This window comes from Neolamprologus brichardi, chromosome 12 (assembly GCF_056152115.1).
Source record: "Neolamprologus brichardi isolate AB-2024 chromosome 12, ASM5615211v1, whole genome shotgun sequence".
Classification (NCBI taxonomy): Eukaryota; Metazoa; Chordata; class Actinopteri; order Cichliformes; family Cichlidae; genus Neolamprologus; species Neolamprologus brichardi.
The window spans coordinates 7,669,439-7,686,561 of NC_142115.1; positions in this window are offsets into that span (position 1 = coordinate 7,669,439).

Consider the following 17,123-nt stretch of genomic DNA (forward strand, 5'->3'; position numbering starts at 1 on the left):
CCTAAAACTTGGGGTCAGACACTTACTCCGACCCCTGACCCCCAGGTTCACGTCTCCTTGTAATTATATTTGCGCATCAGCCCCTTGCCCATCCCCACCCAAAGACAATGTAACAATTTGTCTTTTCAATTGTCTGTCAGTCACTCTCTTACAGGCCCTTTCAGTGGGCGTATATGGTTTCTTTTTCCATTTGTATTTATTTATTTATCTCGTTCTGAGAAGTGGGGGGTTGTCTGGCCCCCAGAAACAGGGAGTCTTTGTTTGGGCTGGTTTCACATGGATATAACCCCACCTACCTCCACCCCCAATCCTCCTGTGCTCCTATGGTTTCTATCCAAGCTCAGAGCCGACGGATTCTGTTTGGGGGCTGGAGGTTAGGTGCCCTGAGGGTCATTGTACATGACATTTCCATAACCATTAACCAGTCAATGAAACGTTTCTCCTACTCCTGGAACACTAAGGTGCTTTTCAACTGCTACTGAGAAGTTAAAAAGAATGTCTGCCTGCTGTTAGGCTCAGGCTCTATTTTCTCTCAAATGTTACCTTTATGGTCAACTTGCAGCCTGTGCTGCAAATGCAAGAACTGTTCTTACTTTATTTAAATTAGTCAGTTTAAACTGCATTATGCTAATTTATGCCTGGATGTGATCAAAAAACGTTTATAAGTGCCTATTTTTATAGTTTAAACCCTAAATATGCATTTGGGAGACATCTTAGAGCTTTAAGAAAAAACAAAAAAACAAAAAAGAGAACACTTAGCGAAACACTCCTTATCTACACAAGAGAGCTACACGTGGTAAACTGTTATGATGTGGGAATGCTGGACTGCATCTGCTGGAGATGCAAAAAGGAAACATGAATAATGCTCTTAGACTGACTACTTTCAAACTTCCCGCGTCTGACTGCACAGCTATTTCACCATCCCAAGCCACTTTTTCCTCTATGTTTGTTCTGTGTTCTCTCTACAATACTAAAAAAACTTATACAATAATGTATAATGTAATTTTATATAGAAATTTAGTTGAATTTATGTTAATATTTATTTAATATATTATAACTTGTTGATCATTAAATGAAAAAAAAAATGATATATGGCCACAAAAAAAGCCATAAAAAAGTTGCAGAGGAAATTTGTTTCCGTATACAATTATTAGCTCAGGTCTAAAATGAAATCCACGAACAACTGAGGCCACATGACTTCATGAGGGTATACTGTACTTCTGCACAATAAAGCTCAAACACTCATGGGACAGTTCATGCTTAACTTCAAATTCTACACTACAGAGTAGTGCTGTGATCATTATTTCAGTTGTATTGTGTTTTTTATTTGTTATTTTATTGCATTTTTTAGTGTAAAATATAAAATTTGCTGAACACTGCATTTAACATAATATTAAATAAAATCTCTTTTACTTTGGCATACTGTCATGTTATTATGATTTATCCTCATTCACCTCTCTAAACGAGTGAAAGTAATGTGTCCCCCTTTAGTGTTTTTAAGGCACTGACTTACATACAGAGAATGACTTGCATCGAAAAAATTTTTAAAGTGAATTCAACTTAAGAAATGTACATTACATACACAACAGTGCAGTACAGAATACAAGTGTTACAGCCTTGCTGTTGCTGACATGCATAGCCACCATCTTGGATTGTAAATTTCTTTCCAAGTTGGAAGCCTTATTTGAGGGGGAAGTCCAGTTGAGAATTCCAGCTGTGAACTGGGAATGCAGCATTAGCTTTAGAGAGTGCAGAGACTGTGTGCACAACAAAGAAAGGCTTGATCTGCTGACACAACCAAGTGTGCTGCAATAACATGCAGGCGATGATGAGGACAAGTGTGAAGACGAGGAGTGAGCAGGGGGCAGGTGCTTTGTCAGGTCAACACGTGATGCAACCAAGCTAAATGAACTAAAGAGTTGTTTGCCATTTTTTATGTCTTGCAGGTATCAAATAAAGAAATTAATATAATTTTTGAAAAAGCATCCTAAACTCATTAAGGTCATACTTTCTCAAATCATTGTGCTTGACCACATTAAAGAAAATCTCCTATGTTTCCTCCTGTGTTTTATGATTTCAATCAAAGATTTCTTTTCATTTTTTTATGTATATCTTTATTCTATTTCTCTCTTTTAACCTTTTTTTCTTATGATGAACCCATTCATCGATTGTCCATGTGAAGTTTCCAGATGGTACTAATTAGAACAGAGAAAATAATTTGGTTAAATATGTACATATTTTGCATTTACACAACCTCCTCTACCATTTCCTGACCTGCTGCCATGGAGGCGTTTTATCACTCAGGCTAAGTTTAAACTATTATAACAGGCAAAAGCAAATATGATAAGCATAAACATGTGATATTTGCTCAATCCAGCATTACAGTTGCATAAAAAAAAGCTTTTTCTTCATTCTTGAAGTATTCAAAGTATAAGTAGAAAGTATTTTATGTTTAATTTAGCATTATTGTGAAACACAACCATTAACATTCAGAAATTTTCACTAGTCGTCTTTTACAATGACAAGTTTTTTATTACTGTGGCCTCAAATATGGGACTATACAAGTATACAGTTTTTTGCATATTCATGATATTTATGGGATATTCAGCTAGTTGTTTATGCGGCCCCTTGATTAACATCAAAATTAAGGCGATTCTCGATTGGAGAGAATAACTACCAAGTCAGTTACAGGCAGCTATCTTGGCTCATTTTAACTCACTATAACATTCTGTTAACTTGTCTTGTCTTGTAAATGACTGGTACTTGTTACCATGACCACTGCATCACCAAAAGTAACTGTTCTATATGCCGGGCACAACCACCATCAGGTGTGGAAGGAAGACATGACCCTTCTTGAGAGCAGAGTTCAACTCAAAAGCGATTATCACGCTTTCAGAATTGACACCAGGAGCAATACTTGCATTACTCTCTTAGTGCACGTATACATGGCATGTAAGCACAGATCAAAAACAAGCCCTTAATCCCCTCATTCTTAGTACATTTAATCTCTCAATTGTTTCTCATTTTTACTGCACCCTGTTTTTAATTTTGTCATAACATTTTAGCCCGTTTTATTTCCATCTTGGAGCAGTTAACACTTTGGAAATACTTGAGAGACATTCTCTGATCAATTCTTAGCATTACTGATGAAGAATTAAAAAAAATAAAATAAGGGTAAGGTAGGGCTTCTCAAAGGGTGGTCACTTATAACAATAGACCCTATGTGACCATGTTCTCACAACAGGCTTTAGCAGCACCTTATTGTTTGGCAGTCACAGCATAAAATTATATGATGCGTACCATTTCTCCGTTGCATTCCCAGGCAAGGTAATGAAAGCCAGAGGAGAGAGAGGACGATTCAATCCCCGACTGTGTGATGTCACGCGGTTTTTGAGGGATAAACACAATCGGTCTTCTAGACAGCTTGGTTTGCGCAAGTCACTCATTCTGATTGTCTGTCATGTTGCTTATGAAGCTCATAATTACGACAGTGTTGGGAAGGAGATATGTACAAAGACTGTGGTTTCCTTTGATCAGTCTAATTTGCTCCCTCCTCAATGGGTGAGAATTTGTGCCAGTAGTTGCAGTTGGTACGAGTAGAAACAGAGCAGCGAGAAATCCTTAACAACACAGAGCAATTAATCCCCAGTGGTATTTCAAACTGTGCAACAGATATACATTTACTGTGCTGGCTAGCTCTTCTGACGACATACAGGAATAAAGTACAAGCGGTTAAAATCTTGTGGTACTGAGGATAAACTAGGGCGGATTTGCGTCGTACGTCTACAAACAGAGGCGCTCTGGTGGTCAGAATAATCCTATTAGTTGATTAAAACCATATAAGCAGGCGGAGGCAACTATAGAAGAGAAATAACATAACATGGGTTGATGTAAAAGTAGCATGCAGAGATGACACTGGCACCCTGGCGAGGTGTGGGTCTAAAAAAGGGACTGAAACCTTTCAACTTTCTTCCTGCATCAGGACACACCTGAGAGAGCACCTGAAGACAGTCTCTAGCATTTGATTTAAAGCGTCATCCTCAGGGAAAGGGGTGTCTAAGGTTTTCTATTGGGATATCAAAATCATTTCCCAGTGTAGCCCATAGCTTGACATGCTTTTGTGTTAATGTGCGCAGTGAAGGATTCCACTTCTTGTGTCTTGATTTTGACCCAGGTGTCGTCTACATATCTGTACCAGTGGCTGGGTACTCTTCCTTTGAAAGAGCCAAGAGCCTTCGTCGTATTTGAATAAAACGAAGGCTTCTACAGACAAAAACATGGCTGTGCCATGGGCTCCCCCGTGTCACCTATTTTAGCCAACCTTTACATGGAGGAAGTGGAAAGGAAGGCTCTTGAATGACTGAGAACCTTCACAGATCCTCAGCTAAGCTAGTTCTTTCGTTCATTCTCCAATGGAATCCGCATTTGGGGAAATCAGTATCTTACCTAAGGACACTTGGACATGTAGACTGGAGGAACTGAGGATCAAACCAACAAGCTTGTGTTTAGATGATGTCCGCTCTAGCTCCTGAGACACAGCCACCCATTAACATGCAAAGAAGACACAGGTGGAACCAGTAAGGGCAAGGCAGACAATCACAAGGATGGAAACCAGCCAAAACCTCCCATCCCCAGGCAGTAAGCAAACCTCAAAACTGTAACAAATTCTATGAAAGACATTGAAATGATATCTGTACGTGTAATTTACCTGTAGTGTCCAGTGTCTTGTCATGAAATTCTATGTAAAAATAAATATAAAAGGAAACAAAATTTCAGATTTCTGAGATCATTTCAGAACTTTGAGATAAAAGTAGTGTATGTCTTATTTAATTGACTGGCACAGGCAACATATATTAATATGATGCCACTGTATATTCACTGCATTCCCCATTAACGTAGAGGTATGATTACCACTTTAAATGTGCACGATTCTGCACCCAATGTTATTCCCCAAATAGTCCAAGGGATGTAACAAAAGCCTCTTGGTGAAGAAGGAAACACAGAGATGTAGAACTGGGACAAAGCTGGGTTCTTTTTAATAATTAAACTCAGAGAGAAGGCCAAGCTGTTCACAACCTAGTGCAAAAATAAACTCAGCTGAACAAGGGAGTAGGTCAACTGCTCAAAGTAGGTGGTAAATCAATAAGGCCTGGGGCTCTCCTCTTCCTTATCACTTATTTTTCTTGCTGTGCTAAAAGGGGAGTGACATGTAGAGCAGGTATCTTGCATGTGTGATTTATTGTGTAGTTTGCATCACCTTAACATGCTCTGACTAGGTACACCTGAAAGTGAAACATTTTGGTTTGTGGGATTGGTTAATGTTTAGTCTGGGTTGTTGATTTGATTCATGTAATGACCTCGTCACCGCTACCAGTGAACCACTTGGCATTTTAGACACATTTAGGATTAACTAGAAAATCAAATCCACTTGTACACGCATGCTGGGCTTACAGTTCTGTTATAAGATTCATTCCTTTATTCGAGTATTCCAAAAAGGTAAAAAACCTCCATGTCAAGAGTTTGATGTAAACCTAACACCAATCATACCTTGAACCCTAAACAGGTAACTAGAGAGCTGAGGGGTGCAGAATGAACTAAGACTAGTGTTACTGAGATGTGTAAAGCTTAAACTCAAAGTTTCCATTTTAGTGTAGTATATCTGCTGGGGGAATATATTTTACATGTGCAACTGGTTAAGTTGTTCCTTGCTAAAACCACTGAATGAAACCTAACTATAAAGTTGCAAACTGTGCGTTGTCCCTGGAATATGAAAGTATTCTTAACTCCTACCTTAACACCCCCTTTCTGAGGAAGCTCACATCCATAAATATGTGCAGCACGATTTTGGAGATCTTCTACTCTGTGGTAGCAAGTGCCAGTCCCATCACCTCCGATCAGTCCTGCCAGATGATTGCCTTCAATGAACCTGGTTCTACTTCTAAGAAAACTGCCTTTCTGTCAGTTAACTGACTGGAGATATGTCTTTAATTATTATATTACCATTTAATATTGGTCTGAGTGTCTGTGTCTGGGAAGGTTCTCCATCATCCAGGTCATCACAGTCTATAGAGCTTTGAAAGAAAAGCATCTGATCTTTTTAAGTTTCTTGACGAATCATCCATGATGACACTACTTCGAAGCTTCTTCAAGAAATTTAAAGAAGTTCAGACACTTTTCTTTCCAAGCTCCTTAGACCAGTCTGAGTGTGTATGTTACTCATTATTAAAGCACAGATGAAGCATTGATTGATTCATCCATCCATCTTCTTTTCAAGGTTGAGCGTACCCAAAATGCCTTTTATTTAAGCAGGAGCTGTCCAACACACCAAACAGACAGGAAAGGAGGAAAGAAAAGGAAAGAAAAGCAGCAGGATGTGGAGAGTAACGCACAGAGGCACATAGCAGACACTGTGACAGTACTAACGGGAATACTGGACTGTTTGTACACAGAAGATTGGGTAATAAACAACAGGAGGGTAACAAGACACAGGTAAAGGCAATCAGGACAGTCAGGGGAAGACAAAGAGGAGCGCTAAGAGCAGACCTAACACAGGACAGGAACGAAAACAAGTCTTCTAAGTAAAAACAGGAGATGATAGATGTCTCTTAGGCATGTTCATGATCATCCTAGAAATGCCTGAAAAACTTCCAACTGAAAGATGCTCCGCATACATTCTGATCAGTTGCCAAATCCCTATCAATGGACCACTTTGAAGTAAAGGTTGGTGGCACTACTCCATGCTTCCCCTGGGTGTTTAAGCTCCCCTGTTTCTAAAACTGAATTTGCATTCTGTGAGAACTGCATGTCAGTTTGTGGACTACACCTTTCAGACATTGTTAGCAGAAAATATCAGAAGTTTAACAATCTGATATTCACACACCAATCCTAAATTTGTGTTTTTTAAACTGTTGTTTGTCACAACAAATGCAATGCTACCAATCGTACCCATCCTGCCAAGTGTTTCTGTCACACTCTTCTGTCACTTTCTGTGACTTTCCTCTTGGTCTCTGGAGGTCTGGCAAAATGCACAAATTCCTGCTGTTGCTGTATCACTCTGCTCAGAATTCTTTTTTACCCAAAAAAGCAACAGTGTAACAGGTTTCTTGTTTTATATATGAGACGTTTTTCTTAAAAAACAAAATGCTTTGCTGATCCCTCAATAAATAGGCTAGAAAAGGAGCTGAAAAAGAATTCCAGTCTTTGTGGAAGGAAGAGCAGATGTTATGCTTCTCTTGTAACCCTGGTGGTAGGTGTGTGGGTGTAGGTCATGGGTAGAAAATACAAGGCCGGACTAAAACAAGAAAAGATACAGAAGCTTTTATAGCCAAGACAGATTTAACAGCTGCCAAATAAAGCTTGTTTCCAGACTGTGCTGACTAGTCCTCCAGTTTACTAAACACGCACAGGAACTCTATTACTGGCAGTTTGCAAAATCTAAAGTCATGTTAGTTGCTGCAGGGAATAGCTGCACATTTTACATGAAAGTGAAAGAGATGGTACAAACAACAAATCTCTGTTTCTGATCTAACATTTATTAGTGAAACAAAGTTGAAGAGAGCTGGCTTTGTTTAAAGGAAGGGTGAGCATGTTGCCAAAGGCTACAACATTTCTGTATAACATCTGTGTGTGCCTTGCCAATCACCTCCACATGACTGTTTGGTGTCTTCATTAAGAAACACTGTGAAGTTTCTCTTTTCTGTCCTCTCTCCGTGTGTGTGTGTGTGTGTGTGTGTGTGTGTGTGTGTGTGTGTGTGTTTGGTTATAAAGAAGTGCAACAGTACACATGCTCAAGTACTATATTAAAACTGTGCGAACGCCAATTTTCCAAATCTAGTTACTTTTAAGTAAAAGTCAGTTAGCCAGTGAACATTAACATGAACAAAAGCTTGAATCAATGTAGCCTTTTAAATTATTGCTACACATTACCTTTTTTTTTTCTAAATAATTTAGAGAAAATAAATATTAACCCAAAAAATGGATTAGCTGAGACTTTAAAACATTCTCTCTTTAGCTTTGCTCTTCATGCTGTCTTCCCTATATACTGTTTTTAAAGCAGTGACATCACCCATTTCATAGCATGCTTGGATAACTGACACTGTGAATCAAATAAATCTGAAGCTGAAAAGACCAGTGAGGGGAGTTCTGCTTCCAGTTGGGATTCGGATTTTGTTTGTGAGGTAGATGAGCTAATCTGGAGAGGGAGGTGGTTCCAGATGTTCAAAGCTCCAACTTAGTTAGTTGTAAGATATTGGAATTACTAAAACCTGCTGTTTTATGCAACTACAGTAACCATATGTGAATGCGATAAAGGCACGAAAGGCCTTCTCAAGGTTGTTTAGCTTTTGTTAAAAGTCTCAATTGCTTTAAAAATGTTAACTACTGTTAAAACAAGCATTAACAACTGATTTTATCTGCAGGTCACATTATCTGAGGTTTAAAATACAATGCCAGAGATCCATGATATGAAGAAATATTGGGATGTTTGCTGATGAATCACTAAAACAATAGGTTTAACTGGACAGCTTCACATGGGAATCCATGGGGATGGACTCACCTTTGAGACCAGCCTCAAGCAGCTAATATATAGGAACAGCCGATACAATCACTTGGTTATGATTTTCTCTTCTAAAATGAGATCATCTACTCTTGTGATAATACTGATATTTGTTACTCGTAAAAAAGAAGAGCGATTGTCACAACTAATGCATGAGCATGGAACTGTTCATATGCAAGGATGGTTGAACTCACAAATCTGATTGCAATTTTAAAAGTAATGGCAGACTTTAAAGACTACAGTTAAGTAGGCCTAAGGACCTAACATTAAATTGGTAGTGACTGGTACAAATACATCGAGTAACCTTCACAGCAAAATGAAATTTGTGTCTAACAACAAGCGATCAGGTGGAATCAATTTCTAACTGTTTGGGTTTAAACCAGTAAAACCAAGCAGACAGGAAAAAATTCACATTAATATGAGTAGTTAAAAGATTTTGGCTCCGTTTTGGCGAGCGGAGGAACTTTTTGGTCATTGGAAGCGTGAAGCACAGCTGTACAGACTTCTGCTTGTTAAGTCGGACATTTGGGTGCAGAGGTCTTAAGCGAGCAGTAATGTTATGTGCGTTCCAAGAACTTTCACACACAATGCTATAAATCTGTCTCAGTTTAATGGGATGATTAATGCCTTTCAGACTGCTGAATGAAACATGAGGTAATGTGACTCCCCGATCCCCAGTCAAAACATGCCCAACATGAGGGCAACCCACATCCTGCCATGAAGAGGGACATTTGGCATGCTGTGTTGATTTTCGAACCACAGAGTAAGACCTGCATTTTTAACACCAGAAACAAAGACTGCTCATTTTATGCTCACTGTGTGACGATTAGGATTCATTTAAGACTGTATGTTTTTCAAAGCTCAGTGGAATGGAGTGGCTAAGGAGGAGACTGGAACAGTGGTACAGGAAACTGTAACTTAACTGAGGGACTTAACAGTACCAAACTGATAAAAGACGCCCTAAACAGGATATTAAACAGCTAATAAACATTTAGAGGCATGTATGTTTCCCTTTAAATCTTTCCCAGGCATCTTGAGGAAAGTGATTGAATTTCCACGGGCTGTTGAATGCGCGCTGTTGACCACATCTAATGCCAGTGAGTCATGTGAAGGTGAGGTAATAACATCATGTCAATTACACTGGTAATTTGGGGTGGCACAAGGGACTCCAGAGTGGCACACACAAATCAAGTGTGACGGAAGCATTCATGCATAAAATGCAGCAAATTTCTCTAATCTTTAACGCGTGCTTTGAAGAAACCCCAGAATCCTTTGAACGCTGTATTAAATATCCAAATGATAAGATTAAATGATCAATTTAGACTTAGTTTGCCTGATTTTTGGCTTCGGTGGTTAATGTGGTTTCGGGTGAATGTCAGCGGCTGAATAATTATGCGGGCAGGTGCTGAGATTTCTGGCTTTCATTTTCCAGCCTGGAACAAAAAGTCCACAGTGAGTGGAGTTTAAACAAAGTTCTCCACACACCGACTCTGTTTTCTTTTCTTTTACATTCAGGTTCAAAACCTTTTTGGACAAAGGCACAATGTTTGTACTTATGGAATTACAGGCACTTTTTTTACACACGTTCTCAGAGGCTCAAAAGCAGGTGGACAAACTGATATATATTTACATGCAAGGATTGTTTTTAGTACCTCATTTATTATTTAATAACTTCCTGCACACTTCTAGAACCCATGCAAGCAACCAAATGCTGAGTTTCCTCCTTTAAGATGATGTACCAGGTCTTTACTGCAGCAGCTTTTTGTGTGTCTCTCTGCTTCAGTAACTGAAAAGCACGATCTATTCTATTGAGAGCTGGTGACTGACTTGTTCATTAAACAATATCCCATTTCTTTGCTTTGAGAAACTGTCGGCTTGTCTTTGCAGTAAGCTTTGGGCCATTTGCACTTTGAAGCACTGCCAGGTTTGCAGCATTTGGCTGAATCTGAGCAGAGCATAGTCCTGTACACTTCATCCTTCTACATCTATCAATAATGACCCCATTTCACCGGGAGACTTACATGCCCAAAGAATAACGTGACTCCAAAGGTTTAATAGATGTGGTATGATTCAGCTCATGAGCTGTTCCTTTCCTTTTCCCATCATTCTGGTACAAGTTGATCTTGGTTTCATTTGACCAAAGAATCTTTTTCCTGAAATCTGCACATCCTTTTAGATGTTTTTCAGTCTAGTCCAATCTAATCTGGTCGTACTTTCCTCAAGTGTAACAAGTGGTTTGCATGTTCTAACTTCTCAAGAGTGTTCCCGACTTGTTTAAATGGTGTGAAGAGATTTTTCTTAACCTAGGAAAAAGTTCAATGATCACTCACTTTAGTTTTCTCCCGTGGTTTTTCAGGCCTTGTGGTTTTGCTGAGCTGCCCCATCCTTTCTTCTTTGTAACAATGCACCAGTTTGCACCAGAACCAAATATTGAAATCCATAAGCCATATAATTGTTTGGAACTTGAATTTGAAAAATATAACCTTTAACGTTTATAAGATTTTTCATGAATTAATAACATGTATTAAATAATTTTTAAAAGCTACACGCTACACAGAACTAAATAATTCATATAGAGTAGAGGAGGACTATGTGGGATAAATGCTAAATATTTTTATTATCCAGGTTTTTTAAGGATTAGATACTAACAGCAGTCAAAAACAGAACAGCAAAAATATCAATATATAAACAGAGGTGTACATTGGGGAATATAGACACAAAAATAACTACAAGCAGTAACATTAATAAAATTAATTAAAGGGATAGTTACATAAAAAACACAATTTACATGAATGTTTAAGGATTCTGTAGGACTTGTTTGTATTTTTGCCTTTTTAGTTTTTCATTTCAGCTTCTGTCTTCATGGCTCCTGTGTCAAAATTTAATTGCTGCTGTTCCAAAATGTTGCCAACAGAGGGCACTAAAAGTTGCAGATTTAAATGACCCTTTAAAAGTTAATGCAGTACAATTCCCAGATCAAATCGGCATGCTGGCTGCTGGTGCTATTCTGCTGGTGCTGTTTCAGCTTCGCTTTCAGTGCGTGTTCACCGGGAAGCAATTTGGAGCTTTGTGGCCAGAGAGAACGTTAAATGATATAAGGATTCCAACACTGCAGAAGAAACTCTCAGTCAAGGACACATATATGGCAGAGGATTTCGATTGTAGCTCCTTATTATTAGTCAGCCGGCTATAAATGTCAGCTTAAGAGGAACCAGCTTGTATCCAGATGGACTGCTGTATGTGCCAATCTCCGGCCAACGCATGAAAGGCCTCAATGTGATCTAGATCGCTTCAAAATGATAAATCAAAGTAAGGATAGGGAGGCAAAGCATATCCTTGAGAGATTATTTTGTTTAATTGAGTAAACATTGCAAAACCACTGTGAAAAAAAGCTTTATTTCTGACAACTTAAGCATATCTTAGCTGATGTTTCCAGAACAATGGTGTATATAAAACCAGGCCACACTGGTTATTCAGGGTATTTGTTGTATACGCTGTAAACCTGAGGATCCACTGAGGATCCACCTGAGGATCCATGTGTATATGTGTTTATACACCACTTTGAAATTAGTTATCATTAGCTCATTATTTAGTTATTATTAATCTCTGGCTCTCTTACACACCGAGTCTTTTGTCCTGTCTCCTTCACCCCCAACCAATCACCAATAAGATGGCTGAGCCGAGTTCTGCCAGGCTCAGGGAGGGGCCTGGTTAAAAGAGGTTTTTTCCTTCCCACTGTCGCCAAGTGTTTGCTCATAGATGGCCATCTTTTTGTTGAGGTTTTTTCCATCATTCAGCTAATTTAATGCTATTCGTTTGGGGGCAATGGTAGTAACTTTGTCTGAGTTTGTGTGTTTTCCCTGTGCCTGCATGGCTTCTCTCCAGACACTCCAGCTTCTTCCCACAACACATGTTTTCCCACAAAACATGCATGTTAGGCTAAGTGGCGATTTTAAATTGTGTGGATGTGAAGTGGTTGTTTGCTGTGATGGACTGGGAAATTGCCCAGGCTGTATCCACTCTCTTGGCCAAAATCACCTGGGAGCGCATCCAAAGTAAATTCAGGTGAGGTAATTCCATTCAAAATACACAACAGAAGGTAACAACAGTGTTGGGAAGGTTACTTTTAAACTGTATTCCATTACAGAATACAGAATACATGCCCTAAAATGTATTCTGTAACGTATTCCGTTACGTTACTCAATGAGAGTAACATATTCTGAATACTTTGGATTACTTAATATATTATCATGCTGTTTACAACTACATGAATGTACTATTGCTGTGATTTATTACTGTTACTGAAGGTTCGCGGTTCCGAACCGTAGTAAAGGGACCTCTGGCTAATACGGCGGGTTCTGTGTCGGGCTCGTAGCCGAAAACTAGCTTTACTTTGTTGTCTGGGTCAAGTTTGCTAGCGAGAGACAGAGAGAGGCGTTGAAAGGCTGCTGCAACGGAACTTATTGTTTTTGGAGGAAAACACGAACACAGTGTACAGTCGAGTCTTACTTACAACTGGGCTCGTCAGGCACTTTTCTTGGCTGCAGTGGTTATTATTATATTTACATGCTTCCAGCTCCCGTTTTTGCTCAATGACAGCTGTACTTTTCCTTTTTCTCTCTCCTCGCGCTCACAGACACATAACGGGTATGGCAGTCCATTCTCCCTGCAGCACGGACTACACTGCCTATGATGCTACATTCTTTAGAGCTATACCGGTAGCATTCTGCCTATTAGCTTAGCATAACAACAACAAAAAGGCCTCTCTCACCCAGGAAACACGCAGAGAGAGAGTGTCATCCTGTAACCATGGCAACCGTAACGCTGCCACCTGGAACAACAGAACGTAGCTGTCAAACAAAACCCAAACAGTCCTGACCCGCGACAATATGAAACAGGGAAGTACCGCCGTGTAATCCATTTATTTCAACAAAGTAACTGTATTCTAAATACCACCTTTTTAAACGGTAACTGTAACGGAATACAGTTACTCATATTTTGTATTTTAAATACGTAACGGCGGTACATGTATTCCGTTACTCCCCAACACTGGGTAACAATGCAAACAAGGTTGAGATGTCCAGTTCAGTGACTTTGATTAGCAGAAGTAAAGCCTGTCAGCTACCATGTGCTACTGCTGTTTGTCTTGGCACATAAAAGCATGAGTTATAACATCTTGATGAAGTGTAAACATATTTGTAAGTATTTTTTTTTCTTTCTCCTACAAAAACCTTTATCTAGGAGTGTATTTAAAAAAAATAACAACTGTGTAGCAGCTGTGTAACCTTTGAGCATATTTTAAGCCATTTGAGCTGAAAATAGATTCCTGGATCTCTTGTATGCTCTGCTCTAGAATGAGACTGTGAGATTACTCAAGTGAGTTGTTTAAAAAACAGAATCCATACAAGAAGTGAAATGTGGTGGTGGAATAGGCTACGCAGCCAGGAAAGTGTGGTTTTAAGTCTGTGAAGCCAAAAGTCAGAAGTGACTCATTTTTAGCTCATATGAAGTACCTGCATATGTTTGTCCTCATGTAATGATAAGACTTTTCAAATTCTGGCCTATTTAAAAAGAAAAAAAAAAAACTTTGTAGAATTTTGCCCACTACAGTTTTAAGTAACTATTTTTCCTTCTTTGAAAAACTTTCTATTAAGAGGTCAGGCTATGTGGATGTGTTGTTTTGTAAGTTTTTTTTCTTGTTTTTTTTTAGGGTCACCAACAGCTGCAGTCATGGAGTTGTGGTTTTTCTGTATAAAAGGCCAGGGTGAGCAGCTACAGAGGCTGTAGTACACAGCCACTTCTGCAAGTGTGGCTCGAGCTGCAGTAAATCTATTGTCGTGGGCTGTTAACCAGCATGTGTTGTAAATGAAGGGCCCAAATGGCACTCATTAGTGGTCCCTCCCCACACCAGCCATCACATGAGAGGGGTTTTAAGACCCCCTCCTTCTTCTCCAAGGAGACAAACAAGCCCAGTACAAGCCTCGTGATGCATGGGGTGGCATTCTTCACTGACATTTCACTCAGATCTCCAAACCGAACTGCATCTCCTGACAGACCGTGAAAGTCCGTCTCAGCTTTGCCAGAACTGTTGCTCTAATACCAGAGTTAGAAAGGAGGGTTTTATTTTTCTGATGCTAGCTGTCAAGCCAGGCTTATTACAGCTCATCGTGTTTTACTCAGAATTACAAATGTATCTGCTTGCACAAATGCGGTTTCTGAGGTTTGTGATGGTCTGAGGCCAGCAGCGTCTGTATCTCCTGGGTATTATGGTCTGCTGTTGTGGAAACAGAAATCCAAACTGAATGCTCTGTTCTTCTCAGAATTTTCAAATAAAACAAAAAAGAAAACTAAAAGAAGGACAGAAAACCACGAGTCACATCAAAGAGTCGTGCTATTCAAAAGACAATACCAGAGTTTGTTACTATGAATCTTTCTACCTTTTAGAGGATGCGGCAGTGTCTTGTGTTCTTTAGTTGTATATTTTGCTGTGCAAAACCCCTCAACAACATGCAATTGCTGTAATTTTTCAAGCCTTTCTTGTTATGAAAAGCATATTGTTGCATTGCACTGATGTGTGACAATTTATTTGCAAAAGCAAAGTCATTTGACAAGTTTACTTTGCATCGTCGCATAATACAGGTCAGTGATGAAAGCTGCGAGATCACACACACACACACACACACACACACACACACACAGACTTGCTTTTTCCCTGTCATCACACATCTTGCAAAATACCCTCTGTCAGAATTAGATAATTGCTGTTGGTTTTAAGAGGCTGCGCTGTAAGTGGAGCTGATCCTGTTTATTTTAATTATAGTTTGTATTGCATTTGGATTTGTTTTTCATTTCAATGTGAAGGTTTGAACTCAAACTGGTAGTAATTATTGCTGTCTGGGATATAAAAGTTAAAAAGTGCATTATTTCTCTTTTTTAAATGGAAAGTAGAAGAATGAAAATTAAAATATGAGAATAAAACATTCAAGCAAAGTAATAGGAGCGTTTGAGTAAATCTATTTTGTTATAGGGAACTACAGTTTACACAGTCTTCTCATAGATTGTTTTTTTTTTAATGTAATCTATGAACCTACAATTCTTTTTGAAACCAGGAGTCACCCCTGTTGGCCATTAGGAAAAATGCAGATTTAAGACACCCTCTTAAACTTCTCTGAAGATAAATGTTATTCCTTATACAAGGTTTAAATATACTGACATGTGTGGTCGGATAAAAATGGCAAGTTGACAAAGAAGGTTTATTAGGCCTTTAGTTGGGGCCAGTTTGGATGATTACATGGCTGATAAAGTAATAGCAAAAGATCATCAAGAAAAAACTAGATTAAGACTATTAAGACTACTAGGAAGTTATCTAAGCCACAAACATTACTTCACTAATCACATAGCATCCACCTATGGGACCAAAGACAGTTGAAAGCTATCCAATAGTTGTCAGACCAAGACGCAGAGAGGACAGGTTGATGTTTTGGATGGGAGGCTAACAAGTGACTAAAGGAACAGAAAATATATATAGAACAGCAAAAGAGAGGGACAGAGCACTCCGGGAATCCTCAATGGCAATCTTTTGAAACTAAAAGACTGTGGACTGTGGGAGAAGTAAAACTTTGGGAAACGGGTGATTCTATACATGGAGTTTTTATAGATCAGTGACCACTGAAATTTTGATTAATTTATATTATCATTTACAATAACCAAAGTGAAATGATTTGATAAATCACTGCCGAAGACTACATTAGTAGTCTTCAGGAAGAGTTCTCCAGAATTCTTGAAGGACATTAAAAGTTCTTGTTGGCTTCCTTTTGTTCCACTCACTGACAAAATGATACTACACAGCTTGGAGGCCAATCCAAGACTTTTTTTTTTCTATCCAGGTATCCCTTTACTCCATTGGCAGTGTGTTTATGATCATTATCATGCTGAAAAGTGAGGCCGTTGCCAATCACATGCTTCCCAGATGATATTGAGTTGTCAGTCACAATCTGACCTTACTGTTGTGCATTCATAATTTCATCAATTTGGCAAAATCCCCAAAACCACTGGCTGAAATGCAGTCACAAACCATGTCAGAGCCCCCTGCATCTTTTATAAATGGATGCAGACACTCACTGTTGCACGTCTCTCCTAACCTTCTCCATACATATTTGACTATAATTTCAACTAAAAGCTTCACAATCGGATTCATCAATCCATCAGATCTATTCTTGTGTAATTTGGAATACCCCAGTCTCCTTAAGAATGTGTTTGTGATAGCCACCTTTCCAATGAGACCATTTATGATGAGGTCTCAGTGGCTGTGTTTTAAAGCTCTAATTCCTAATGGGAACTACACAACACCACTATCTTTGTTGTTGCAATTCTTCCATAGATTTCAGTTCAGAATTTTTTGAGTGGCACATCATATACTAAAAAGTAATCATCACTCTTTAGGTGGCTGAGGAGGTTAAGCCAGTTAAATAGTGTTATGCTTGGATTCTGTAACCGAGGTCAGTGTGAGTTTATTGAATCTACAGCATAGATGTGTCTGTGAAGGTTCTCATTCATCCAGGTCATCGTA